The 10,685-nt window shown below is 39.6% G+C and overlaps 1 long non-coding RNA gene across 1 annotated transcript; it reads left to right on the top strand.

Moving 5' to 3' along the window:
• The first annotated feature begins 204 nt into the window (after positions 1-204).
• On the top strand, positions 205-10,252 carry LOC140847889 (uncharacterized). Its single transcript, XR_012128156.1, has 3 exons — positions 205-410; positions 1,100-1,250; positions 1,980-10,252. It is a non-coding gene; the product is annotated as an uncharacterized lncRNA (long non-coding RNA).
• Positions 10,253-10,685: the final 433 nt, after the last annotated feature.

Below are 10,685 nucleotides of genomic sequence, written 5' to 3'. Positions count from 1 at the left end.
GAATCATTTCTAAATTTTTATCCTCCTGATTGCTTATTCTGTCTTCCATCTGCTCTGTTTCCAATGCTTTCTAATCCATTCCTCATCTCATTTACTGAGGTCTTCAGTTCTAGAATTTCTGTTTGGTTCTTTTTTAGAATTTCAGTCTCCTTGGTAAAATACTCCTTCTGTTTATTAACTTTCTTACTGGGTTCATTGAATTGCCTTTCTGGGCTTTTTCTGTAGCTCACTGAATTTCTTTCTAATGTTATTTTGAATTCTCTCAGAACCAAATCTTCTGTGACTTTGAGTTTGGTTGCTGGATAATTATCATTTTCTTTTTGAAGTACTGTATTCAAGTGATTTTTTTCATGGTGTTTGATGAGATGAGCCTCTGCCCAAGCATTTGAAATAGTGAGCACCTCTCTTAGGTAAATCTTTGTTTTTTTTAATTTTAACCAATTAACAGTCTGGCCTTAGAGGCTTTTCTTAGTTTTCCAGCAGGTGGCACTTCAGCACACGTTTTTGTTTCTCTCTATTTGGAAGTGCCACACTTTACCGCCCTCTGCCTATACCAGCAGGGTCACCAGCGCTGCTGTGGTTGCTTGTACTGCAGGGATGCTGGAGTGTTTTTGGGGTCATGGGTGTCATGATGGGGGGACAGGGTCTTGCAGGCCCCACTGTCAGGTCACAGTGCAACATCCCTGGAATCTGGGGGCCCTCACCAGTGCTCCCCTGGCTCTGCTGCCTGCACAAGATCCAGTCCTCTCAGCTTCAGATTACAGATGGTTGGATCTCTCAGTGGGCCTGGTGTGCTGTGCAGAGGAGCCTTTGCTGAGCTTGGACGTCCTACTGGTTGTAAATTAAAGGGTAGACAGGAAGGGAAAGACCCATGTGGGTGTGGTGCTGAGGCGCCCCCTCCTGTGTGTTTGTGACCAGATACTGTGAATGTAAATGGCTGGCCTGAGTGGGTGGACCTCCATCATTCAATGTTTTGCTCTTGTGTTCTCCAGTACCTTGTGAAAAATGAGTGCTTAATAACAGTTTTCCAAATGAATGGATATTGCCTCTACTATTCCATAATTCTACTTGTCAATATGGCTTTTCTTTGAAAACCTAGATGAACTGGCTCATTCTCAGAGAAGCCTCGTCCATCCCCATCAGCCGTAAGTCACTGCTTCTCCCTCTGTACTTCTGCAGACCTTCTGTCTGTGTGACATCCCATAGAGGGTCATCGCAGATCCTCTCAGAAGGATCAAATCACCAGCAAGGTAAGGAAAAACACATTGTTTCCCACAGGACTTGGTACATGGGTATTCATTACATTTCTTTTTCCTGACATTCTATATTTTAAGAAATTAGTATGAGTAAATTCCCTATTTATTTAAAATCCTATTTTATAAATCCCTATTCTGCCACATTTATGAATTAAGTACTTCTGTTTTATCCTTTTGCTGTAGATTTTTAAACAAATTAAATACACACATAACAAACACTGTCCATTTTCTGAGACCAGTGAATAGTTTTTATGATGCTTCAGTATAAATCTTTATAGCTTGTTAGCAAAATAGCTTACAGAAAAATGTGAAAGTAAGTTTCAGATCCCTGGTAAATAATTGAAATACATTGTTTTGGGGTCGATGGTGTATTAATTGGTTGAGGTTTATGTGTAATTTTCAATAAAGTCAATAAAGTCAAGGAAAGAAATGCATACCAGTCTGCTGTGTCTGAGATGCTTCATGGAGCTGAGCTGAATTACAGCAAGGTTTTGAGTCAGTATCTGTCAGCCTTGCTTATTCCATTATAAATTTACTTTTGGAAGCACCTTTACTCCTCTTGCTATAGACCGTCAGTTTATAGCTGCTGTAATCTTCTCAGAAAACCTTATACTCCTTTAAGCACCTTATTTCTTTTTCATTTTTCTTACTTTGTAAAGGAATCTTCCCCACTTGAACTCAGCTGAATGTCTCTCTCTGCTCTTTTTATTCTGCTTGCTTTAGGAAGAAAATGAACCAGATCATCAATGAACCATTTGGTGTGAGATGTACAGTTTTAGGTACTTCACTGAGTTACTACTTAAGGATGACTCTGATATTATGGAGCAGAGTGAACACAGTAAAAAAAAAGATGTTCTTTTTTAATTGAAAAGCAATTCCAAATGAAATTCCATCAGTTTATAAACATTTAAAATGCATTCTCATTTTCCAATTGTTTGGTGGAAATAGAGGGATTATTGCAATTCCTGTGGGTCTTTACTCTTTCCTTAAGGACCTTCTTTGTTAAGGATTCTGCCTAGTATTCATTGTCTCCCACCTGGGAAATCATGTGATGGTAGCTTAAAGAGGAAAATGAGTAATCAGTATTCAAAATACTTTTTAAAATAGCAATTAGTAGTTTATGGCTTTGAATAAACTTAAATGAACAATGGAAAGGGAAATTAGATTTCTCTGGAAACTGTTTGCATGAGCAAGAGAAGTCTGTTTGGAGGACAAATCTGTGCTCTAAATAATGCTTGTGCTTTTCCTTATGTAATGTACAGTTATAAATGGTCAACTGTTCACTGATGTGAAGATTGGCTGGAGGCAGCCAATTGTTGGCAGGCACTACAGTCTTTTCCCAGAGTTCTACAGCTCAGTCTTGACCTGAAATACCTCAACTACCCAGTTTGGATACCACCCCCCACCCCCCTACCAGTGTCGTCTTCTCATTCTTTGTGAGAAGCCTTTGCAATGTAGAGAATATTCATGGAGAGGTGGAAAGTGCCACCAAATACACTTCCATCTGCAATCAAAGCCAAGATTTTCTACCCCACTGCCAAATTCCCTGGGGATACCATAACTTGATGCTTTATTATGATACAAGCAAATGTCATGAAGACATGACCAATCATTTAAAATGAGGTAGGCATTGAAATGAATAATAACATCAGTAAACCTTATTGCAAATGCATGCACACCTAACATCCCCCGCAACGCCAGAACCCATTAGTCAGGAGATTGTAGGTGGTGGTATATTCATGGTGCTAGAATACACGATCTGTATTAAAACAGCCCTATCTATGTGTGAATTGAAATTGCAAAAGTACTTATCTTGCATGATACAGAGGAGAGTTTGGAGAGAAAACACAGTAAGTATGAAAAACTACTTACTTTTCTAGATCTTTATTTTCTTTTTGAGATTATCAGGAACCAGGTAGAATTATAAGTCAGAAAGAAAAATTATGAGAGCAAACATCTTCTGTCCCCCAGCCCAGCTGCTTCTTCCTATAGTTTATTGAATATGGGCCTGATTGGAAAGCAAGATTGGAGGATTCAGCTTTGCATTAGACCAAATATCCTAATCCAGTTGTCTTTTCTTTTTTTCTTATCGGACCTTGGGAATCTATGGTGATTTGGAGTCAGACACAGTCAAAGAATATAGGCACTGAAGCTCAGAGTAAACATGAACCCAGGCACATTGTAAAAGAAGCAAGCACACTCATTTATTCACACAGCACAGAGATGCTGTTGATTAGAAATGGTGGTTAAGATTTAGAAAGAAAAATAAAATAATTAGGGACAAATGTCTATAAAGGAATTGCTTAGAAAATTAAGACAATAGTATTTGATTTTAAAAAACATGGCCTTTAATGGTGATGTATGTCTACAGTGTGTCTTATATCATTGTAACTGCTATTTTGTCAGTAATTGTAAGCTTTCAAGTAATTAAAATTAGAAATGGATCTCTTACACATTTACCCTAGTTTCTGAGGCATTTTGTTACTCAAAACACAGTAAATGACCTATGATGAGGTCTCAATTTTTTCTTGGCAAAATAAAAACAATGATATTTCTCCTTGAAAAATCATTGTAATGGTCTGAAAGCACTTTTCCTCTATGACTTTTTTTTTTGTAAAATAACTCTGGCATTTTCTCTGGACTGACTTTGCATTTTTCACCTACCATAAGCAGAAAGCTGAAAACTGCTAAAGCATTTGCAGCTCTTATCCTCAGCCAGGGAAGCTCTCTATCTGAACTCCCTGTTTATTAACAAAGACAGTTTGCATGTTCAAAGCATGTTGTTTTTTAGATGGTTGTTTATGTGAAGCAAAACAACTAAACTATGGGTAGATCCTGTGGTAGAAAAGGATTTTGTTTTCTGTTCTTTCTGCTGGGAGGCTGGTATGCTAGGCTTCATCTAGATTATCTAAGCCACTTGTGGCCTCTAATTCAGACTGGAATTCTGGGATGAGTTATGAATACTGATGTGGTTCAAATCTGTGAAAGTACTGACATGCTCTCTGCTTTGCATCATTTGTACACTTTTTCCCTTTCTGTTGGAGCATTGTGATTAGTCTGTGTATTTGGGTGATAAAGTATACTGAAGGCAATACTTTATATCATTCTGAACAGGGCCTGGGATATTTTTAATCAGTCTTTACTATAGCACCTGTCCTAACTGGAGAATACATTCTCTGAGAGAGAGAGAAGATGCATATTGATATCAGTATGTTTCAGCCTGAGCTCATAAATCAAGTTTGTTTTATTTAAGGCACTTTTGAAACATTTTCACAGCTAAATTCAAAAAACGTTTACCAGCATCCAGATTCCCTATGAAGTAGATATGTATTTCAATTATCATGAAAGGAGACTATATATCCTGAGGGAGGTGTTGACTTGGGATGTGACTGGGGGATGCAGGACTGGCCTGGCATATGATACTGCAATGTCTCCTGAGAATCATAATTCAAGCCATACTTCTGTTCAGACCTTTAGAAAATAAAGCAAATAATTCCTGCAGAAGTCCAGGGCAAGGCGAGGTGAATTCCCCATGGCTCTTGTAAACAGAGCTTTGAGGGCCTCTTTTGAGGAGCAGCTCTGAGGCCATCCAGGCATGAAACTCTGGGACAAGGAAGTTCCTTCTGACTCTGAGAGGCTGTAATCCTAAGGGAGGTTTGGGGATCCTTAAGGGTTCCTGCTTGCGTGGGTGTATCCTTTCATGGTGCCTCATGGTGCTGCCACTGTACCTTATCAACACCTTGCCATGGGGCGAGTTGAGCTACCACGTGTGGGTCATTGTGCGGTTCCCTCAAAGAACTTACATTCTGGGGAGGTGTACTACATTTCCTCAAATACCTGAGGGCACTGGGACTGATTTGAAGGGAAAGACTTTGAGGAACTTCTGGTAACTGGAAGGGTAAAGTAAATAAGAGAACCCATCTGGTACCATCCTGGAGCCACAGGAAGATTTACAGATAGCCCTGGCTGAAATGTTATCTTGGGTGTGAAATAATTGTCAGGTTGTTTCTCTGACTACTGTGTGTTGAAACCTCAAACCTTCCAAGAGTATTCTAGGACATAATTTGAAAGATTATTGTTATGTAAATACAATCATCTGCAGACATTCCATGAAGTGATTTTATCTTTTCTATCACATAATTAGTATCAATCAATTATTTGAAGCATATAGACCTATGCAGTTGTTAGGGGTTGAGTTTGTTTTCCTAGGTTCTTGTCCCCAATGCAAACAAGAATTGAAGGGCAGAGGCACATTAGTGAAGCAGAGCAAAAGTTTTATTTGAAAACACTCTAAAGGAGGAGTGGGTCAGAGTCAAGGTAGAAAAAGGCAGGTTTACCTGAATAAAGCAGAGAGGAAGGAAAAACAGAGGAAGAAAAGGGAAGCTTATTGAACTCCTGCTCAGCATTGGGCAAATCCCTTGCCAAATCCTAAAGCCAGGGTCACCTGGCATCCAGTGTCCTCCTGAATCTGCCTGGTGTGGGAACAAAGTCCCTACCACCCAGGATTTGGGGTCGCCACAGAGCACTGGATGGAGTGAGATCATGTTCTGAGAACTTCCCAAAGGCAAAGAAAGGAGATGTTCAGGTAGGCTACTCAGGAGCATGATCATACAGCTGCAGTCCTGTCTGCGTCACCCAGATGAGGGGAACTTGCAAGCCCAAATCAGAGCTCTCAGTAGCCCCTTCCTACTTAACTGGAGTAGGAATTTTCTCTGTTCAGAGAGTGACACACTAGAAAAAAAGGGAGTGTGGGCAGCCTCAGAGAGGAGGCTTGCTTAAGGGTGTAAGGTCTGGGGTTTTATAGGGCTTTCTGTGTAAGGGTCGGCATAAGGCATGATGTCTACAGGGGATTCATAACTGCTTTTAAATTTTGTCTTAAGAATAGTGTTATTTAGGTGGCAGTGTTGGTTTGGAGATCAGCATTTTTTGTCCACGTAGGTTTATTTACACTTTGGAGGTCTGTCTCCTGCCCTGGATACAAAGTTACTTGATTAAAGGGCTGGAAGAAGAGGAAAAAGCAGCATACAGGTTAAGCTGGGTCTTTTTTCAGGCTAAGTAGAGTTTGCAATAGCATGATCTAATTGGCACAATGAGGACGTGGGCTGTGCTGTGATACGTTTCCTCATCTGGGGAATATCTGGACATCTCAAGTCACTCCTGGCCTTTGAAACTTCAACTAATTAACTCATTAATTAACTCTGTCAGTCCTTTCTGGCTCTCTAGTTTTATCTGGTTAACTCTTTGAGTCCCTTTTAGTGGGCTTTATTGGCTTTATTCTCTCTCCATCCCTCTCATGTCTGTCTTTCTGTCTGGAACTGAATGGTATAAAAATATTCATAAAGAATTCATAATGATTTCCTGGAATTGTGTTTTTTTCAAGTTGTTGGCTAAATTTATCCTATTACCTTTAACTAGTAACTCTTTCAATTTGTAATAAAATCTGAATGAATATGAAAGAAACAACAGGTAGTTTTAAGTCAAATGCGATTCTTAAATAAAACACACCCTCTGCTTGTTTTTGTGTCCTATCTTGAAAATAAGTACTGCTCTTTCTCAGGAAGTGTTCAGAAGGTTATTATGGATTGACCACCATCTCAAAGCCCCCTGTTCATCCCAGGACCAGGGGTGGAAGGACAAGGGCCTGAGGAAGGCAGGGGATTTTCACCTGGGACAGAGACTCCTGGGCACCTGTGAGGACTTGGTTCTTTGCCCAGATCTTGGTCTCCTTGTGGATTCTGTGGTTATGGGTATGTACTTTTGCACAACCTCACTTTGTTCCACCCCAAACCTTCCAGCTTCTCTTGCTGGGTGCGCAGTGACACTGGAGGTGTGTGGGCTCTCCCACCTTTCCCAGGGTGTCCCCACTACTCCCACTGGCTTGCCTCATGCAGCCATGGCAGGAAAATGACCTCCGCTGGGGATATGCCTTTTCATTCTCAGGGGCCAGACCAAGGAAGAAAGAAATCTAACTTACCAGTATTTCTTTTTCAGTGTATTTTGATTTTGATTTTCAAAAGCAGGCAAACTCCCTTCAGCAGAAAATCAGTTACTGTTGCAAACTGACAAAATGTTTGTAAAACTCCCAGATATGCCTCATGTGTCATTTAGTGGTTTAGTAACGGCTGTCTTACAACTTAGAAAGCCCCTGAGTTAGAAGCCTGAGTCCTCGTCAGCATTATGCAGGTGGTTTTGGTAAGTCGTTGTGCTAAACTGTGCTAAGTTCCTTTCCTATGCACAGGAAGATACTTATCAACACACTATCACAGCGTCTGTCTTCTGATGGAGAAACAGGCCCAGGGAGGGTACGTGGCTCCTCTGCATTCCTGCAGTGGTGGGGTGGGGGCTGTGGCTACACTGGGTGGGCTGTCCTCTGAGATCCTGCTTTCCTCTCTAACCCTGTGCTGAGTTTGAAACACAAACTTATTAGTTATGGTTTGAAAGACCAGGTTGAATTCATTAAAGCTGAATGGGAACTGGACTGTAGTCCATGCTATTTAGCTAAAAGACAAAGCTAGTGTGGCACCAGCTAATTGTATTTTTTTTTTTTAGATAATTATTTTTTATTGAAGGGTAGTTGACACACAGTATTACATTAGTTTCAGGTGTACATCACAGTGATTGAACATTTATATACATGATAATTCTAGGTACCAGCTATCACCATACCAAGTTGTTACAATATTAGACTATATTCCTTATGCTATACATTACATCCCGGTTACTTATTTATTTTACAATTGGAAGTGTGTACTTTTTTTTTTGTGAGGGCATCTCTCCTATTTATTGATCAAATGGTTGTTGACGACAATAAAATTCTGTATAGGGGACTCAATGCTCAATGTATAATCATTAATCCACCCCAAGCCTAATTTTCATCAGTTTCCAATCTTCTGAAGCATAACAAACAAGTTCTTAGATGGAGAACAAATTCTTACATAGTCAATAAGTTACATGGTGAACAGTACAAGGGCAGTCATCACAGAAACTTTCGGTTTTGATCATGCATTATGAACTATAAATAGTCAGTTCAAATATAAATATTTGTTTGATTTTTATACTTGATTTATATGTGGATACCACATTTCTCTCTTTATTATTATTATTTTTAATAAAATGCTGAAGTGGTAGGTAGATGCAAGATAAAGGTAGAAAACATAGTTTAGTGTTGTAAGAGAGCAAATGTAGATGATCAGGTGTGTGCCTGTAGACTATGTGTTAATCCAAGCTAGACAAGGGCAATAAACCATCCACGGATGCAGCAGATTTCTCTCAGAACAAGGGGGGAGAGGTTCTAAACCTCACCTCTGTTGATCCCCAATTTCTCACCTGATAGCTACCCTGTGACTGTGCCTGTCTTAGGTTGTTCCTCCCTTGAGGAATCTTACCCATCTCTGGCTAACCAGTCATCTTCTGGGGCCATACAGGGAAATGTAAAGTTGGTAAGTGAGAGAGAAGCCTTATTGTTTTAAAAGGTTAGTTTTTTACTTCTTTGCATATTTATGCCCTGTGGCTTCTATGCCCAGCATTTGTCTTGAGGTATCTTTACCACTTGGAAGAATTGTGATACACGGTAAATTTGATATGAGGCACGAATTCTATTTAGGGGTTGTAATTAGGAAGGAAGAAGAAAAGCTATAGAAGTAGCAGGCGGAAGAAAACATGGGAAGATTGATTATTTCTTTGACATATCTTCTTGTAGAGTAACTTCAGCATGTATAGGTTTTAAACTACTAATTAAATTGTGCACACACATTAACATAATAGTAGTACAGTTACATAATCAAAGCAGACCTATAATTACCAGCCATCTCCAGTGAAACCAAGAAAACCAGTTAGGCACCTTAGGCATTTGTGAAAACTTATCTATGATATGGTGGATATTGTCCAACTGAACTTGAACAGTCTGAGAGAAATCAGACAAATTAAAACAACCCATTCCTGGGGACTCTTCACATCCCATATGTTCTTTTAACAGTAAATAGTCTGTAGTTGTAAGATTTTGGAGCGTGACAATTTGCACTTCTCCTAATTCTTGGTTGAGTTCCAACAGTGTAGATCCAGTCAAATTTGTTATTTTACTGCATGCACAGGCCAGCTTAGATATCTCCTTCTTCATTCCCATGGCAAGTCCAGGAACCGGTGGGATGAGTGCATCTACATCTGTAGCAGCGTGTGGATCTTTGTTGGGGTTTTTTGGTGATCATCTTCTGGCATGAGTCTTCCAGAGAGTGCTGATGTTGGAAGTTCTTTTTCATATCATATCTTAGTTCATTTTCAGGGTAGCCAAATTAGGCTTTGATCCTCTGTATAAACACAAACAAACCCTTTGCCTACACTTTTATATGCCCTTTATACCATTGTGTAGAACTCATTGGAGGTCACCACACAGGAACTGCTTTTTTTTTTTGTTATCATTAATCTACACTTACATCATGAATATTATGTTTACTAGGCTCTCCCCTATACCAGGTCCCCCCTATAAACCCCTTTACAGTCACTGTCCATCAGCATAGCAAAGTGTTGTAGAATCACTACTTGTCTTGTTATTTCCCGATTGTATGTCCATAGCTCCTTTTTCATATACTAATTGACCATATATGTTTGGGTTAATGTCTGGAGTCTCTATTCTGTTCCACTGGTCTGTGGCTCTGTTCTTGTGCCAGTACCAAATTGTCTTAATTACTGTGGCTTTTTAGTAGAGTGTGAAGTTTGGGAGCAAGATCACCCCCCACTTTATTCTTCCTTCTCAGGATTGCTTTGGCTATTCGGGGTCTTTGGTGTTTCCATATGAATTTTTGAACAATTTGTTCCAGTTCATTGAAGAATGTTGTTGGTAATTTGATAGGGATTGCATCAAATCTCTATATTTCTTTGGGCAGTATGGCCATTTTGACGATAATGATTCTTCCTAGCCAAGAGCACGGGATGAGTTTCCATTTGCTAGTGTCCTCTTTAATATTTCTTAAGAGTGTCTTATAGATTTCAGGGTATAGGTCTTTTACTTCCTTGGTTAGGTTTATTCCTAGGTATTTTATTCTTTTTGATGCTATTGTGAATAGAATTGTTTTCCTGATTTCTCTTTCTATTAGTTCATTGTTAGTGTATAGGAAATCCACAGATTTCTGTGTGCTAATTTTGTATCCTGCAACTTTGCTGTATTCCGATATCAGTTCTAGTAGTTTTGGAGTGGAGTCTTTAGAGTTTTTTATGTACAATATCATGTCATCTGCAAATAGTGATAGTTTGACTTCTTTTTTTTACTGATCTGGATTCCTTGTATTTGTTTGTTTTGTCTATTTGCCGTGGCTAGGTACCTCCAGTACTCCAGTACAGTGGGGAGAGTGGGCATCCCTGTCTTGTTCCCTATCTCAGAGGTAAAGCTTTCAGCCTCTTGCTGTTCAGTATGATGGTGGCTGTGTGTTTATCATA

The sequence above is a fragment of the Manis javanica genome, chromosome 2 (assembly GCF_040802235.1).
Source record: "Manis javanica isolate MJ-LG chromosome 2, MJ_LKY, whole genome shotgun sequence".
NCBI classification, from domain to species: domain Eukaryota; kingdom Metazoa; phylum Chordata; class Mammalia; order Pholidota; family Manidae; genus Manis; species Manis javanica.
The sequence above is the reverse complement of the archived record's forward strand: the minus strand, read 5'-3'. Positions and strand labels throughout refer to the sequence as shown.